The sequence below is a fragment of the Phascolarctos cinereus genome, unplaced genomic scaffold, assembly GCF_003287225.1.
Source record: "Phascolarctos cinereus isolate Bilbo 61053 unplaced genomic scaffold, phaCin_HiC Scaffold_2;HRSCAF=192, whole genome shotgun sequence".
Taxonomy (NCBI): Eukaryota; Metazoa; Chordata; class Mammalia; order Diprotodontia; family Phascolarctidae; genus Phascolarctos; species Phascolarctos cinereus.
In genome coordinates, this window is record NW_027555625.1 from 147,600,566 (window position 1) to 147,614,983 (window position 14,418).

Here is a 14,418-nt window from a genome sequence, read left to right on the forward strand (position 1 = left end):
CACCACCAGGAAACCTCAGGCAAATACTTCTACTTGGGTATGTGATTTCTAGTTCTGACTATTTCAGTGGGAGGTATGGGCATCCTATGAAATGGCTCTTTCATGTTACATAGCCAATGGAAAAAAAAGACTTATTTTTTCACCTCCACAGTCTACCACCTCCTGAGATGCAGCATGATCTCTGCCAAGTTCATGTTGTGTTAGTTGGCTACCGATGAATGAAAAAACCAACACTGTCATCTCATGTCTATTATGGGGAAGTTGGGTTGGTTTCTAGAGTGGCATGAGAAACTTGAGCATATGCCATCACCTCTTAAAACAAACAAACAAACAAATGAATTGACATTCCAGATCTTTCCCACGTCTTCTATTCCTTCCCATTTTCTAGTCTTCATTACATCTTCCAAGAGTAACATATTAATTTTAGACATGGGATTAGTCAGCAAACATGGAGTGGTGCTGTTATCTTTGTATACCTAGCTCAAATCAACTCATGATTACTAAATGCCTATTACGTCCAAGTCTTTGTGCTCAGCACTGGAGAAACAATGATAAAAATGATTCAGTCCTTTCCCTCAAAGAACCTTCAAAATGTTGCGAGGCGGAGAGGGAAAGGGTGTGACATGAGATGGGGGCCAAAGGAGAGCTCCAGACAAAAAGTTCCAGGAAAACTTGAGGGTAGAGAGAACATGTGGTTATGGGTATGTGGGAGTGGAAGGAATCAGGGAAGACTTCATGGGAGAGGTGGCTCAGGAGCTAGACACTGAATGAAGAGGTTGGGGTGGGGGTGGGGGTGGTGTATTCCAAGGATGGGGGCCAGGGGACAGCCTACTCAAATAAGAGAGGTGAGACATAGGACACTGAGTTCAAGGAACAGCAAACAGTCTAATTTGGTCATAAGTGTTTAAAGATGAGTAACATGAACTACATTTGGAGAGGTGAGTTGCAGCCATATTGTAGGGAGCCTTCAATGCTAGAGTAAGGAGCTCATATTCCCTCCAGTAGGCAATGGGGAGCCAGCAAAGATTTTTGAGCTGAAAAGTCTATTTCAGTGACCACTTTAGGAGACCTGATGTCTTCTGAACAGTTTGTGTACACACAGACTCAAGTTAATTTGTTAGTTAATTTGAAACTTGAAGGGCACTTTTGGGGTGGAGTGGAGACCAAGTTCTTCATTCCCCTATAGATGTAGGGAATGATAAAAAATCACCTAGAAAACCAACTAAAGAAAAAGAATACAAAGACGGCAGGGGGAATTATGCTTTACCATGGAGAAGGACTTTTGTCTCTGGAACTCTTCAATTACTTTAGTTATTACATATTGTTCATGCATTTAAAGAGGCAGCTATGACTTGGTGGAAAGAATGCCGACCTGGGAGTTAGGGGACCCAGACTCCAGCCTCAGATTCACCATTAACTAGCTTGTGTGATGTAGGTAGATCACTTTGATCTACTTGAGACTTGGTTTCCTTATTTGTGAAATAAGTCCAGATGATCTCTGAGATCCCTTTCACCTCTAGTGTCTTGAGTCTATGAGTCTACCATGCAACATTCCTTCCACCCAAGAAATTAAACTTTCCACTGAAGTCCCATCCCAGTGCCTCATGGTGATGGGGAAGTGATGCTGGAAGCAGAAAGCCTTTTGAACCTAGCAATACACTGTCCTCAGATGACCAGCTGGGTTATGTGCACAGGCTCATCATAAGACTGTTGGCCACCAGGTAATATTTTTTGACCAGAAGGATCTTTCATTATTTTGAAGCTTTGATCTATGATCCTAAAGATAAGAAACTATAATGATTTGTTCAGTCATATTTGACTCTTTGTGACCCCATTTGGAGTTTTCTTGGCAAAGATACTGGAGTGCTTTGTCATTTCCTTCTCCAGCTCATTTTACAGATAAGGAAACTGTGGCAAACAGGGTTGAGTAACTTACACTAAAAGTGTAATGATACCATTATAATAAATAAAACAGTCTTGTACCAGAGATATGGTTTTAGAATTTGAAAATGCCCAACGAACTCCAGGCTTAAGAAAGAAGCTGTGAATCATTGTTATAATTATCATTATTATATTGCTAGAAAGTACTAAATAAATGTAAATTATTATTATCATCATAATAACTCCTCTTGTTCAATGGAGTTCAGATAAAAATAGTTCTCAGATGAGTTGCTCTTCATGGCCTGATCCTTTCCTATATTTCCAATCTTCTTACACTTGATTCCTTTCCACGGACTCTGTGGTCCAGGAACACTGGCCTTCTTTTGTCTCCTGGCACAGGACGCTCCATCTTCCAACACTGGGCCTGTTTCATGGCTGTCCCCTATGCCTGAAACCTTGAGGGCAGGGTCCCTGCTTTTGCGTTTCTTTATATCCCTAGCTTTTAGCTCAGTGCTTGACACTGAGGGCAGCTAGGTGGTGCAGTGGATAGAGTGCCTGGCCTGAAGTCAGGAAGACTCATCTTCCTAAGTTTAAATCCAGCCTTGGACACTTACTAGCTATGTGACCCTGGGCAAGTCACTTAACCCTGTTTGCCTCAATTTCCTTATCTGTAAAATGAGCTGGAGAAGGAAATGGCAAACTACTCCAGTATCCTTGTTAAGAAAACCCCAAATGGGGCCAAGAAGAGTCAGACACAACTGAAATGACAACAATAATGGCACTTTGTAGGCATTTAACAAATGCCTGTTGACTAACTAAATGACTACAACTACTGTTATTACTGTTACTACAAGACCCATACTAGATGAACAGGAGACCTTGAAGTGCTGATGTTACTAATCAACCTAGATAAAAGTATCAGTGTTAGGTAAGAGCAATCTTTCCGGCTGACAACTCTTGGTTTCAGAGTCAGATCAAACTAGGACCTAGATCTTATGGGTAGTTGGTTTTCCATTTCCCGACTTCCAACCCAATTTCAGAAACCTTCAATACCCAGCTTAGCAGAAAAAAAATGGTATCTGGATTTCTCCAGGTTACTAGGGGTCGGGGGGCCCAGCGGCTTCTTCATACTAAGTTCTTCAAGTCTCTGAAGGGCTAGTGACATTTGGGGTTTGTTTGGGGAAAAGAAAAGAATGAGCAATCTTAGAATGGGAAGGGAACAAGCATTTATTAAATGACTACTGTATACCAGGTACTGTGCCAACTACTTAAATATTACCTCATTCAATAGTCACGACAATCCCAGGAGGTAGATGCTATGATTATCCTCATTTTACAGATGTAGACATTGAGGCAGACAAAAGATAAGTGAAGCTAATAAGTGTCTGAGGCCTGTGGGTCTGAATTCAGGTCTTTCTGACTCCAGGCCTAGTGCTTTATCTACTACACAGGGGTAAGTTGAGGCACTTTTGGAAAAAGATTGATAAAACAGGAGTTCTTAATTTTTTTTTTTCATGTCATGGACTCCTTTGACAGTCTGGTAAGGCCTATAGACTCACCTCCCTTTCAAAATAATATTTTTAAATTAATAAAATAGTTAGAATTACAAAACCAATGACATTAAAATAAAAGTTATATGTTAAAAATATATTAAAATATACAAAAAAACCAAATTCATTGGCCCCAAGTTAAGAACCTCTGCCACAGAGGGATATTTTGGAGAATGGAGAATGGAGAATGAAGAAGTTCTAGGGAAAATAAATGAAGGAGAATCTAGGGAGTTGGATAGAAAGGTTCCGAGGAAGGGAAATAATATTAGTAATGGGGACAGAGCCATGGGTTAGGGACAGAAACAATTTGTCCCAGAGATCAACAAGCATTTATTCTAGAAACTTGGAGGAGAGAGATTAATGGGAACCAAGGAAGTCATGGCTAGCTTAGAAAAGCTGAAGGAATTGAACTAACAGCGAGAAAACTGAGAGGACAGAGAAAGTCTAAGACACTGAATGTCGGCCTGTTTTTATGACCAACTCGTCAAGTATCAGCCTGCTCCTTTAAAAAAGGAAAAGCCCTGGGTGTTTATCCTCTAATTACTTTGTGCAGATTAAAAAACAATTAGTAAGAAAAGGCAGGAAATTTAGTATGGAGGGGTAGAAATTAGGGCTGTGAGTCAGAACATCTTGGTTCTGCTCCCCTTGCCACTTCCTGTATGACCTGAGTCACCTCCCCATTTCGGTATCAGTTTCCCCATCTGTTAAATGGGATTTGAAAGCATGCCCCTCCCCTGCTAGCTGTGAGATGATCAGCCTAAATCTTAAAAGTGCTATACAAATACAAATTCTTCTTATTATAATTCACTTCAATTTAATTCAGCACCAATTTACTGAGGGCTGACTGAACATGACCCTGTGCCAGGCACTGGGGATAATACAGGGCTTCTCTAAAAAGGTGAGGCTTCATCAGATGCTTGAAGGACAGGCAGGTTCTAGGTAGATGGGGAAAGGGAGAAAGGATGCTTTGGACTGAGAGGACAGCATGACTGGGGCAGTGAGTGGCTGGTTTGTAGTACAAAGAAGAGTTTGGCTTGGCTGAAGGAAAGGTTTTACACTAGGGAGTGATAGGAAGTTTGTTTGGAGTCAGTGTGTAGGATGATGGAGAGCTACTGAAGGGGATGAAGAAGATGAGTGACATGACCAAATTTGCTTTTGTTCACTTGTTTTTCAGTTGTGTCCGACTCTCTGTGGCCCCATTTGGGGTTTTCTTAGCAGAGATACTGGTGTGGCTTGCCATTTCCTTTTCCAGCTCATTTGACAGATGAGGAAACTCAGGCAAATAGAGTGAAGTGACTCGCCCACGGTCACACAGCTAGTAAGTGTCTGAGACCAGATTTGAATTCAGGAAGGTGAGTCTCTCTATACACTATGGCACCACCTATCTGCTTCAGGAAGACTGATTTAGCAATGGTACATGTAGAATAGATTGGAGAGAGAGGGGAAACAAGAGAGAGTGAAGAAGCTATTACAACAGATTGTGAGTTCCTTTATTAGATTATAACCTCTTTAAGGATGAGGACTCTCTTATTCATCTTTGCATCCACCATATCACTTACCATGGCGCTTCACACAGAGCAGTCAATTGATAAATGCTGATTTGTTAGTCATAAGATTTAGAGCTAGAGAAGGCCTTAGAGACAATTTCAATAAATTAACCAATAAACATTTATTATGTGCCTATTATGTGTCAGGCACTATGCTAATCACTGGGGATACAAAAAAAGGCAAAAGATAGTCCCTGCTCTCAAGGAGCTTGTGATCTAGTTCAACCATTTAATTTTATTTTAAAAACATTTTAATTAATAAGTTTTTTCCAATCCCTTCATTTCTTAACAAATGAGGAAGCTCAGATCCAGAAAGGTAGCTTGCCTAAGATATCATAAGTAGTAAGCAACAGATCCAAGCTTTGTCCCCTGATTCCCAATCCAATACTCTTTCCACTGTACTTTTGTTGAATTGAACTGTGAGGATAAAGGTTTAGAATAGGTGGTGATGGTGAGAATACCCAGAGTAGGACAGATGGGAAAGATGCTTTGAAAATAGGAGCAAGAGGCCTGGGAACAGAGAAGGAGAGAGAAGAATCAGAAGGTTTCAAGCTTTCAAGCTTGGGTGACTGAGAGAAAGGAGCCCTATTAACAGAGACAGGGAAGATGGCTTGCAAGGGAAGACGATACATCTGGAAGCATTTCAACAGAAAATGCAGAACTGAGGAAAGGCCATGTCCTTTAGGGTCACATGAGCTACTTATTGCCAACACCTCATTCTTTGAGTTGATACTCATCACAGGTTTCCGGGTGGGTTCCTGACTTTCTTTTCCTTTCCTAGAACTCGTGTGACCACAGAGTCATTCAATTTCACACCAACCTTGGACAACATAAGGAAAAGACCTCAGTGGAGAAGAATGTGGCCCATAAAATTGACAGACCTAAGATAAAGTATCCTTAGTACCATAAAAGAAACACCCTATTTTCACAATGATGACACAGAAATGCCCTTTGCCAGTATTGGGGTTAGGGGTGGGGGAGGAGCTGTATCCTCACTTAAGCTGATCATTGTGGAGTTCCTACAAAGCATGAGCAGGCCTCAGAGTTCTGGGCCTTGTCTAGCCCAGGGCCATAATCACCCTCTGGCCCAGAGGGAAGTGGGCAGAGATGGGCTCGGTTGGTAATGCCTGGGCTCCAGATGAAAGTACCCCTTTCCAATTACGTTTTTATTTGTCTCATATTTATTTCTAGGGCCCCATTACTGAAACATTCCTCCAGAAGTGATTAGACCCTGGTACACACTGGAAAAACCGAAAAGTAAGGAGAAGCCTGTCCTTTGGATTCTGGGTTTTCTCTCAACTTTACAGCTTTTTTTGACACCTACACTTTTTGTTTTCACATGCCAGTGATCTGTTCCCACTAATTGGGTGACTTCACATCTCTATTCCTCTGCTCCCTTATTTTTCTAATGTAGGGATTGTACTAGATGACCCGTAAGGTCCCTTTCAGGTCCAAATCTGTGGCTGATGAGTCAAATCCTCATAGAGCTCTATAATACTTATCTCTCACTGGGATTGTCCTCTTGCTGCCTGGAAACACCCCAGACTCACTTTAAATTGGCTCAAATTAAATCCCTATTGATATAAGCGGAATTCCTTTTAATAGACAGTCTTGTGAAATGCACTGGAGCCAAATCTTGCTTATCATTTCCTGCCATAGGGTTTTGAAAAGTAATGCCACTTAGATCTGCTCCTTTAAGACCTTGGATACCCTTCTAAGATGATTTTATTGGAGAGAGTGAAAGGGCCCCAAGTCTGGAAATAAGGAGGGAAGAGGGAAAGTAACAAGTGGTTTGTATAGCCTCCCCACTGGATCAGTGATCCTGAATCTTTTAGTGGACAGTTTTCAGATCAAAATTCAGAATTAGAGATTTTGTTTCATGACTAGTATCAGGCTATCCTTAGACAAAGTTTAGAGACATCCTCTGGTCCTGGCAGCTGAAGAGTTCCAAGTGGCCATGGGTTCTCCCATTTCTTCCCTCCTTTTCTTTTCCTTTCCTTTCTTTTCTTTCCTTTCTCCTTCCTTATTCCCTCTTTCTTTCTTTCCCTTTTCCTTTTCTGCCTTCCTTCCTTCCTTCCTTCCTTCCTTCCTTCCTTCCTTCCTTCCTTCCTTCCTTCCTTCCTTCCTTCCTTCCTCCTTCCTTCCTTCCTCTCCTTCCTTCCTTCCCTCCTTCCCTCCTTCCCTCCTTCCTTCCTTCCTTCCTCCTTCCTTCCTCCTTCCTTCCTTCCTTCCTTCCTTCCTTTCCTTCCCTCCTTCCTTCCTTCCCTCCTTCCTTCCTTCCCTCCTTCCCTCCTTCCCTCCTTCCTTCCTTCCTTCCTTCCTTCCTTCCTTCCTTCCTTCCTTCCTTCCTTCCTTCCTTCCTTCCTTCCTTCCTTCCCTCCTTCCTTCCTTCCCTCCTTCCTCCTTCCCTCCTTCCTTCCTCTCCTTCCTTCCTTCCTTCCTTCCTTCCTTCCTTCCTTCCTTCCTTCCTTCCTTCCTTCCTTTCTTTCTTTCCAAGGAAAGTAGTATTCAAATTGTAAAGGACTATAACTATAAAAACCCAGTGCTGGACCTGGAGTCAGGAAGACCTGAGTTCAAATACAGCCTTAGACACTTACTAGCTGTGTGACTCTGTTGCCTCAGTTTCCTCATCTGTAAAATGGGGCTAATAATAGCACCCACCTCCCCAGGTCATCATGAGGATCAAATGAGATCATAATTGTAATGCTCTTAGCACAGTGCCTGACACACATCGGGCACCGTATAAATGTTAGCTATTATTACTGAGGAAAAGTACAAAGGGTAAAAAGGGAATATCAGGCTGGAGTTCATTGGGCCTTCCCTCCCAAGAGCTCAAAGTGGTGGTGGCGGTTGGGGGTGTGGTTAGAACACCAGATTAATGAAAGGCAGTGTTTCAATGGTTATCGATGGCTTTTCTCCAGAGCCAGATCTAGGAGTAGACAAAGTAGGAAGCCACCTTGGGAGAAACTCATGATCTGAGGCAACCAGGGATACTTTCCAATATGGTGTTTTATATACTCACATAATTTTAATGTCAGCAAATAACATTCTCCCTGATACCTAGTTATTGAAAGGCACCTGGTATATAATATAAGGAGCACTAGATTTGGAGGAACCAGATTTTGAAGCCTGTCTCAGACACTTACAGAATGTGTCATCCTGGACTGGCCGTTTAATACATCTGAGCTACGGTTTTCATCTGTAGAGGATGAGATCATTCAATCAACCAATAAGCATTTGTTAACTACCTACCAGGGCAGCTAGGTGGTACACAGAGAGAGTGCTAGGCCTGGAGTCAGGAAGATTCTACTTCTTTTCTTTTTTTTCCAGCCAAAGACAAGGTTTATTAAAGATCTGCCACATTGGCCAGACTCTTAAGGAATCTAAGCATTTGTATCGCTAATGCAAGCAGGCCAGATCTTAAGAATCTGAGCCTGTGGCTAGATTCCAAGAATCTGAGGACCTTAGATTCAACTTCTTGAATTCAAATCTGGGCTCAGAAACTAACTAGCTGTGTGATCCTAGGCCAGTCACTTAACCCTGTTTGCCTTAGTTTTCTCATCTGTAAAATGAACTGGAGAATGGAATGGCTAAACACTCCAGCATCTTTGCCAAGAAAACCCCAAATGGGGTCGTAAAGAATTGGACATAACTGAAACAAATGAAGAACAACAACAAGGATTTACCATTCACCACGCATTGTACTGAGCGCTGGAGATATAAAAATAAAAGTGAGACAGTCCTTGCCCTCAATGAGAACACATTTTAATGGGGGAGGTGGAGTACATAAATTTGTACAGCACACATGTAAAGTGAGTCAGTATAAATATATGTGAAACAGGTAAGTACAAGGGGATCTGCTCTGGGGAGAGTACGTTGGCCCATTCAGAGAGCTGAGCTGTTCTCCCCAGGGCATTCTCATGGACCCGCATGTGCTCTGGTGAAAGACTTGGCGCTTAGGGATGATGCAACAATCCCTCCATCCTTATGACAGCGGCCAGAGGAGGGGATGAAACAAAAGAGGATTGGCCACTGAGCTAGAAGATATATCCACTCAGTAGACTTTACAAGGAGATATACTATCTGCCCTCCAGCTCTCTTTTTCCTATCTCCTGAATGTGTGATTCCTTGGGACTTTCCATGATGGTGAGAGAAAGGCTTCTGTTTCCTCTGACAGATATGGCGGTGGCTCGTTCGTGACAGTGAGACATGGTCTGTCTATGTGAGCCTGAGCCCATGCCTTGGGCCCTGTCTGCCTCTTCTGTTTAGGTTTGTTCTCTGACCATAGGTGGCTGAATAATAATTCTGAAATGGACTTTTCCAAGGCAACTTCATGGTGGCTCCTAGATCCTTTAGTCAGATCTGACTGGCAGCAGGAGTAGTTTTCTGCAATTTAACCCTCCATAGAAAAGATGATTATGGACAGAAGGAGCATCTACAATAAGCTCTGACCTAGTTTGTTAGAAGATGTGAACTTTGATGGAGTTGTTTTGACACTGCAGAGTTGAGGGGAAGGTGAACTGGTTATTTAGTCATTCCAGAAAATTTCGTACCTTAGTATTTTAATTATCACCTCCCCACTCTCCCCCACCCCATCCCAGGAAAGCATAATAGGAATTATAGGTTACTGTTTCCCATCTTAGATCTTTTTTGATGCATACTTAGGAATTGTCTTCTACCTGGTCTACAACGTACATTGAGTATCTTTTTTACTACTTTCAGGAGACCTTAATATGAGCCAAACCTAAACTGCAAAGTGATTTTTCAGGGTTAGGACACAAAGAACCAAAGACAATGAGAAAAGAGCCTAAACTAAGCCCTTTTTTCTTGAGGCCAGGCTCCCCTAGGGCTGAATCCAGTCCACGTGACCCCCAAGCTGAGGCTTCTTAATGGGAGCAGCCCAGGGGCCCCTGGACCAGTGCTGGTCTACTGTAACATATACACAATGCATTACATGGTATTTTGTGAGGGGGATCAGGAAAGGCTTAATGTAGAAGATGCTTACGCTGAGCCTTAAGGGAAGCCAGCCAATCTGAGAGGTGGAGGTGAGGAGGGAGTGCATTCCAGGTGAGGGAGTCAGTCAAGGCATAATGAGGCATTTTGTGTATGGAACAGCAAATAGGCCACTATTGCTGGTCCCCAGAGATCATGGAGTGGAATAGTATTAAAGAGGACTGGAAAGATTGAAGGGACCAGGTGGTGAAGAGCTTTAAATACCAAACTAAGGGATTGTATTTGATCTAGGGGAAATAGAGAATTACTAAAGTTTCCTCAATAATGTGATGAGTCTAAATAGGAAAATCCCTTTGGTGGCTATGTGGAAGATGGATTACAGCAAGGGGAGATCAGAGGTAGTGAGACCAATTAGTCATGTTATTGCAGTTGTTGGGTGAGAGGTGATGAAGAGTTTGAGCTGAAGCTATTAGTGACTATGTGGAGAGAAAGGGATAGATGCGAGAGATGCTGTGGAGGGAGAAACAATAGAGGTTTGGCAACGGATAAGATATGGGGGAAGAATGAGAATGATGGGGTCGAGGATGACACCAAAGTTGCAAACCAGGGCAACTAGAAAGATGGCAGTGCCCAAAGGATAATCACATCAGGTGTATCTGCCTTCCAGAATTGTTGTGAAGATGGAATGAGAGTATATGTAAAGTGCTTTGTAAGACTTTAAGTACTTTACAAATGTCAGCTAGTATCATTATTTATTTTGTGATAAGTCAAGGCTTCCATGTCAAAGTAAAAGCTCAAAGCCTCAGTGGACAGTGATATATAGGATGAGGTGGAGGGAAATAGAGTTTGCCAACATTTGTCCAGGAAAAATGCTTCCTCCCGAGCCCATGGCTTTACATTTGAGTCATTTCACTTTTTTTTTCTTTTCTTTTCCTTTCTTTTTTTTTTTTTTTTTGGCTAGGCAATGGGGTTAAGTGACTTGCCCAGGGTCACACAGCTAGTAAATGTCAAGTGTCTGAAGCCAGATTTGAACTCAGTTCCTCCTGACTCCAGGGCTAGTGCTCTATCCACTGTGCCACCTAGCTGCCTCTGATTCATTTCTCTTACATTTATTGCAAGCCTGTAGGGCAGAGACCCTTTCCTTTTCTTTCCCACACAATGCTGAGTTTACCACTTGGGCAAGAGAACCAAGAATGAGAAGTCTTTCCCTTGGCCTCACAACGTTTCCTCCATCTCTGAGCTGTCCTTCCCCTTCTGATTTCCCTTTACATCAAGACTGAGAAAGAAATATTTCAGAGTCTGGCACAACCCAAGATGGCTAAGTTATTCAGTGTTTCTCCACAGGAATGAATGACCTCCTTAATTAAGTACCAACTAATCACCTGTATGGTTCATCTTAACTATCCCTCCCTCCAAAATATGGATCTTTGCTGTGTCCAGTCAAAATAAGTCGAATGCTCACCAACCAGAGAACCAAAGGCCCCGGAGTGGGAGGGCAAGGTAAGAAGGAACACTGGGACCATCTGGTCCACCATGCACCTAAATAGGAATCCCCTCCAATACAATCCCAAGTGGTCATACCTTAAACACTTGGCATGATCTGGGCTTGGCTCGGCCACTTATTAGACTCTCAGAGTTTCAAAGAAGGAAGGGACCACAGAGTTAGATCATCCAGTCCAACCCTCTGATTTTTCACATCAGGAAATAAGAGATGAAGGGACAATTTTATCCTAGAAGTAACAGGCATTATTGAAAGCTTTTGAGGAAGGGAGTGGTTGGACTCATGCCTTAGAAAAATATTTTTGGTAGGTGTGTAGAGTTCATGTTGGAATGGGGAAAGACTAGAGGTAAGGAGATCAATTAGAAAGCTATTATAATAGACCATTTGAGAGATGATGAGTCACTCAACTAAGGTGCTCATTATATCAGTAGAGAGATACCACTCTGCTACTTACTTTCTTTGCAGCCTTGGACAATTTGTTTGACCTCTCTGAGCCTTGGATTTCCTCATTGGTAAAATGAGAAGCTTGAAGAAAATTGGCAAAGACATCAAAAAATAGAACCAAGTAAGTATTAGAAGGGCTACAAGTTACAAAATGCCCAATCGATGGAGCTCTCACCTGGTCCAACCATTCTGGAGAAAAAATTCAAATTAGGAAAGAAAAGTCACTAAACTATTCATATCCCATAACCCAGAGATCCCACTACTGGGCATAAACTCCAAGGAAATGAAAGAAAAAAATTTCCATGCATACCAAAATATTCATAGTAGCAGATGGATATTTTACTCATTAAAAATTCTTCCTTTTCCTGAACAGAAAGCTGGCTTTCTGTAATTTCCACCCATTGCCTTCTGGGGCCACAGAGGACAAGTTTGTCTGCTTCCTTTCCTTGTGTATAGACCTTTGTGTACTTAAAGATCATTAACATAGTAGTTATAAGGTAAAACCTTATGGGACTTAAGACAAGGAAGGGGAGAGCAGAGCACAGAGAAAAGGATCGAAGAGGGAGAGAAGAACCATAGGCAAACCATTCATTTCACAATTTTCCTTCAGGCTTCCTAGTGGTCACAAAACAACACTTGCCAAAATGCCATAATGAATCATCCTTATGTCATCTCGGGCAAGCAAAGCAGAGCTTCTGAATACCTAACACAGTGGTAGCCAGCATAAGGAGTAAAGCCCAGAATTCCATTTGGCAAACCATTCACCCATGCAGAATAACGTGGGACTTCAAAGTTGGAAGGGACCGTGTTGGCCATCTAGTCCAACCTTCATCTAAACAAGCATCTCATCTACAATAACCCCAATGAATGCTCACACATTCGTTGCTTGAAGTTCTCCACTGAGGGACAACAACATTACACTTCTGGACAATTTTAATGGTTCTTCCTTGTGGTGGCAGTCAGTCAGTTCAGTCGTGTCCAACTCTTTGTGACCCCATTTGGGGCTTTGTTGGCAAAGATACTGGAATGGTTTGCCATTTCCTTCTCCAGATTATTAGACAGATGAGGAAATTGAGGCAAACAGGGTTAAGTGACTTGCACAGGGTCACATAGCCAGTAATTGCCTGAGGCTGGATTTGAACTCATGAATGTGAATCTTGCTGATTCCAAGCCCAGTGTTCTAGTCACTGTGCCACCTAAATGCCCTTAAATGTTCCTCCTTATCTCAAGCCTAAATTTGCCTCTTTGCAATTCCCTGTTCTGACCTTTGGGACCAAAGAGAACAAATATATTCCCTCTTCCATATGGGAACTTTTCAAATTCTTGAAGATGTATCATATCTATGATGTTTTCTCTTCTTTAGGCTAAATGTCCCACTTCCTTCACATAATCCTTATATGTCATCATGAGGTCTCCCATCATTCTGGGGTCAGACTCTATGTCTTAGACCAGCTAAAACCATGTTTGTTGTAATGACATATAATCCTCATTACTTTTTAAAGGTGAAGGGAAATCAGTTAAGATCATCCTTTCTTCCCCATCTTCCCCTCCCCCTATTCGGTATGCTCAAATCTCCATTTCTGGTTTCAGGTGATCACGGAAAGCTTGGTGAGTTTGGGGGGAGTTCTAGCCATGTGTGGCTTATTGTTGAGGGATTTGCACTGTGAGATGATGATGAGTTCCCTTATTGATTAGGGAGCTGAAAGGAGTGATTTCTCTCAGTAGATATACAAAAAGGAGGGACCTGTTGCCTTATTTCTCTCTTGACTTGGATTCTCCCATGTGGCAAGTAGTGTTCTTTGCTTTGATTCTCTCCTTTGAGGGGAGGGAGATGGGTCACACTCTTTACCCCTCCATCCCTACCCCACTGACACTTCCATCTAGAGCATAAACTCAGTGGAAGAGCCAGCACTTAGGTTCCTGGCTGCCTTTTTAAAAATGTGTCCTTAACAAAGGGTCCAGAATTTCAAGGGAACTAATAAAAAGAAATGCAGGGGAAGGTGGCCTAGCCATTCCAGATCTTAAATTGTATTATAAAGCAGCAATCATCAAAACTGTTTGGTACTGGCTGAGAAATAGAGTGGTAGATCAGTGGAATAGGTTAAGTATGCAAGACACAGTAGTCAATGATTATAGTAATCTATTATTTGATAAACCCAAAGACCCCAGCTTCTGGGATAAGAACTCATTCTTTGACAGAAACTGCTGGGAAAACTGGAAAAGAGTACGGCAGAAACTAGGCATAGATCAAAATCTCACACCATATACCAAAATAAAGTCAAAATGGGTTCATGATTTAGATGTAAAGGCTGATACTGTAAGCAAACTGGGAGAGCAAGGAATAGTTTACCTATCAGATTTATGGAGAACAGAAGAATTCATGACCAAACAGGAGATAGAGAACATTACAAAATGCAAAATGGATAACTTCGATGACATTAAATTGAAAATTTTTTGCATAAACAAAGCCAATGCAACCAAGATTAGAAGGAAAGTAAAAATTGGGAAAGAATTTGTACAACCAGTATCTCTAATGAGGGCC

The 14,418-nt window shown here is 42.1% G+C and overlaps 1 protein-coding gene and 1 long non-coding RNA gene across 2 annotated transcripts in view; one reads left to right on the top strand and one right to left on the bottom strand.

The window, feature by feature from the left end:
- MALL (mal, T cell differentiation protein like) overlaps positions 1-14,418 on the bottom strand; it is a 56,051-nt gene that overhangs the window by 15,933 nt on the left and 25,700 nt on the right. The window lies entirely within an intron of this gene.
- LOC110209515 (uncharacterized) lies at positions 9,015-12,172 on the top strand. Its single transcript, XR_002324842.2, has 3 exons — positions 9,015-9,124; positions 11,276-11,431; positions 11,898-12,172. It is a non-coding gene; the product is annotated as an uncharacterized LOC110209515 (long non-coding RNA).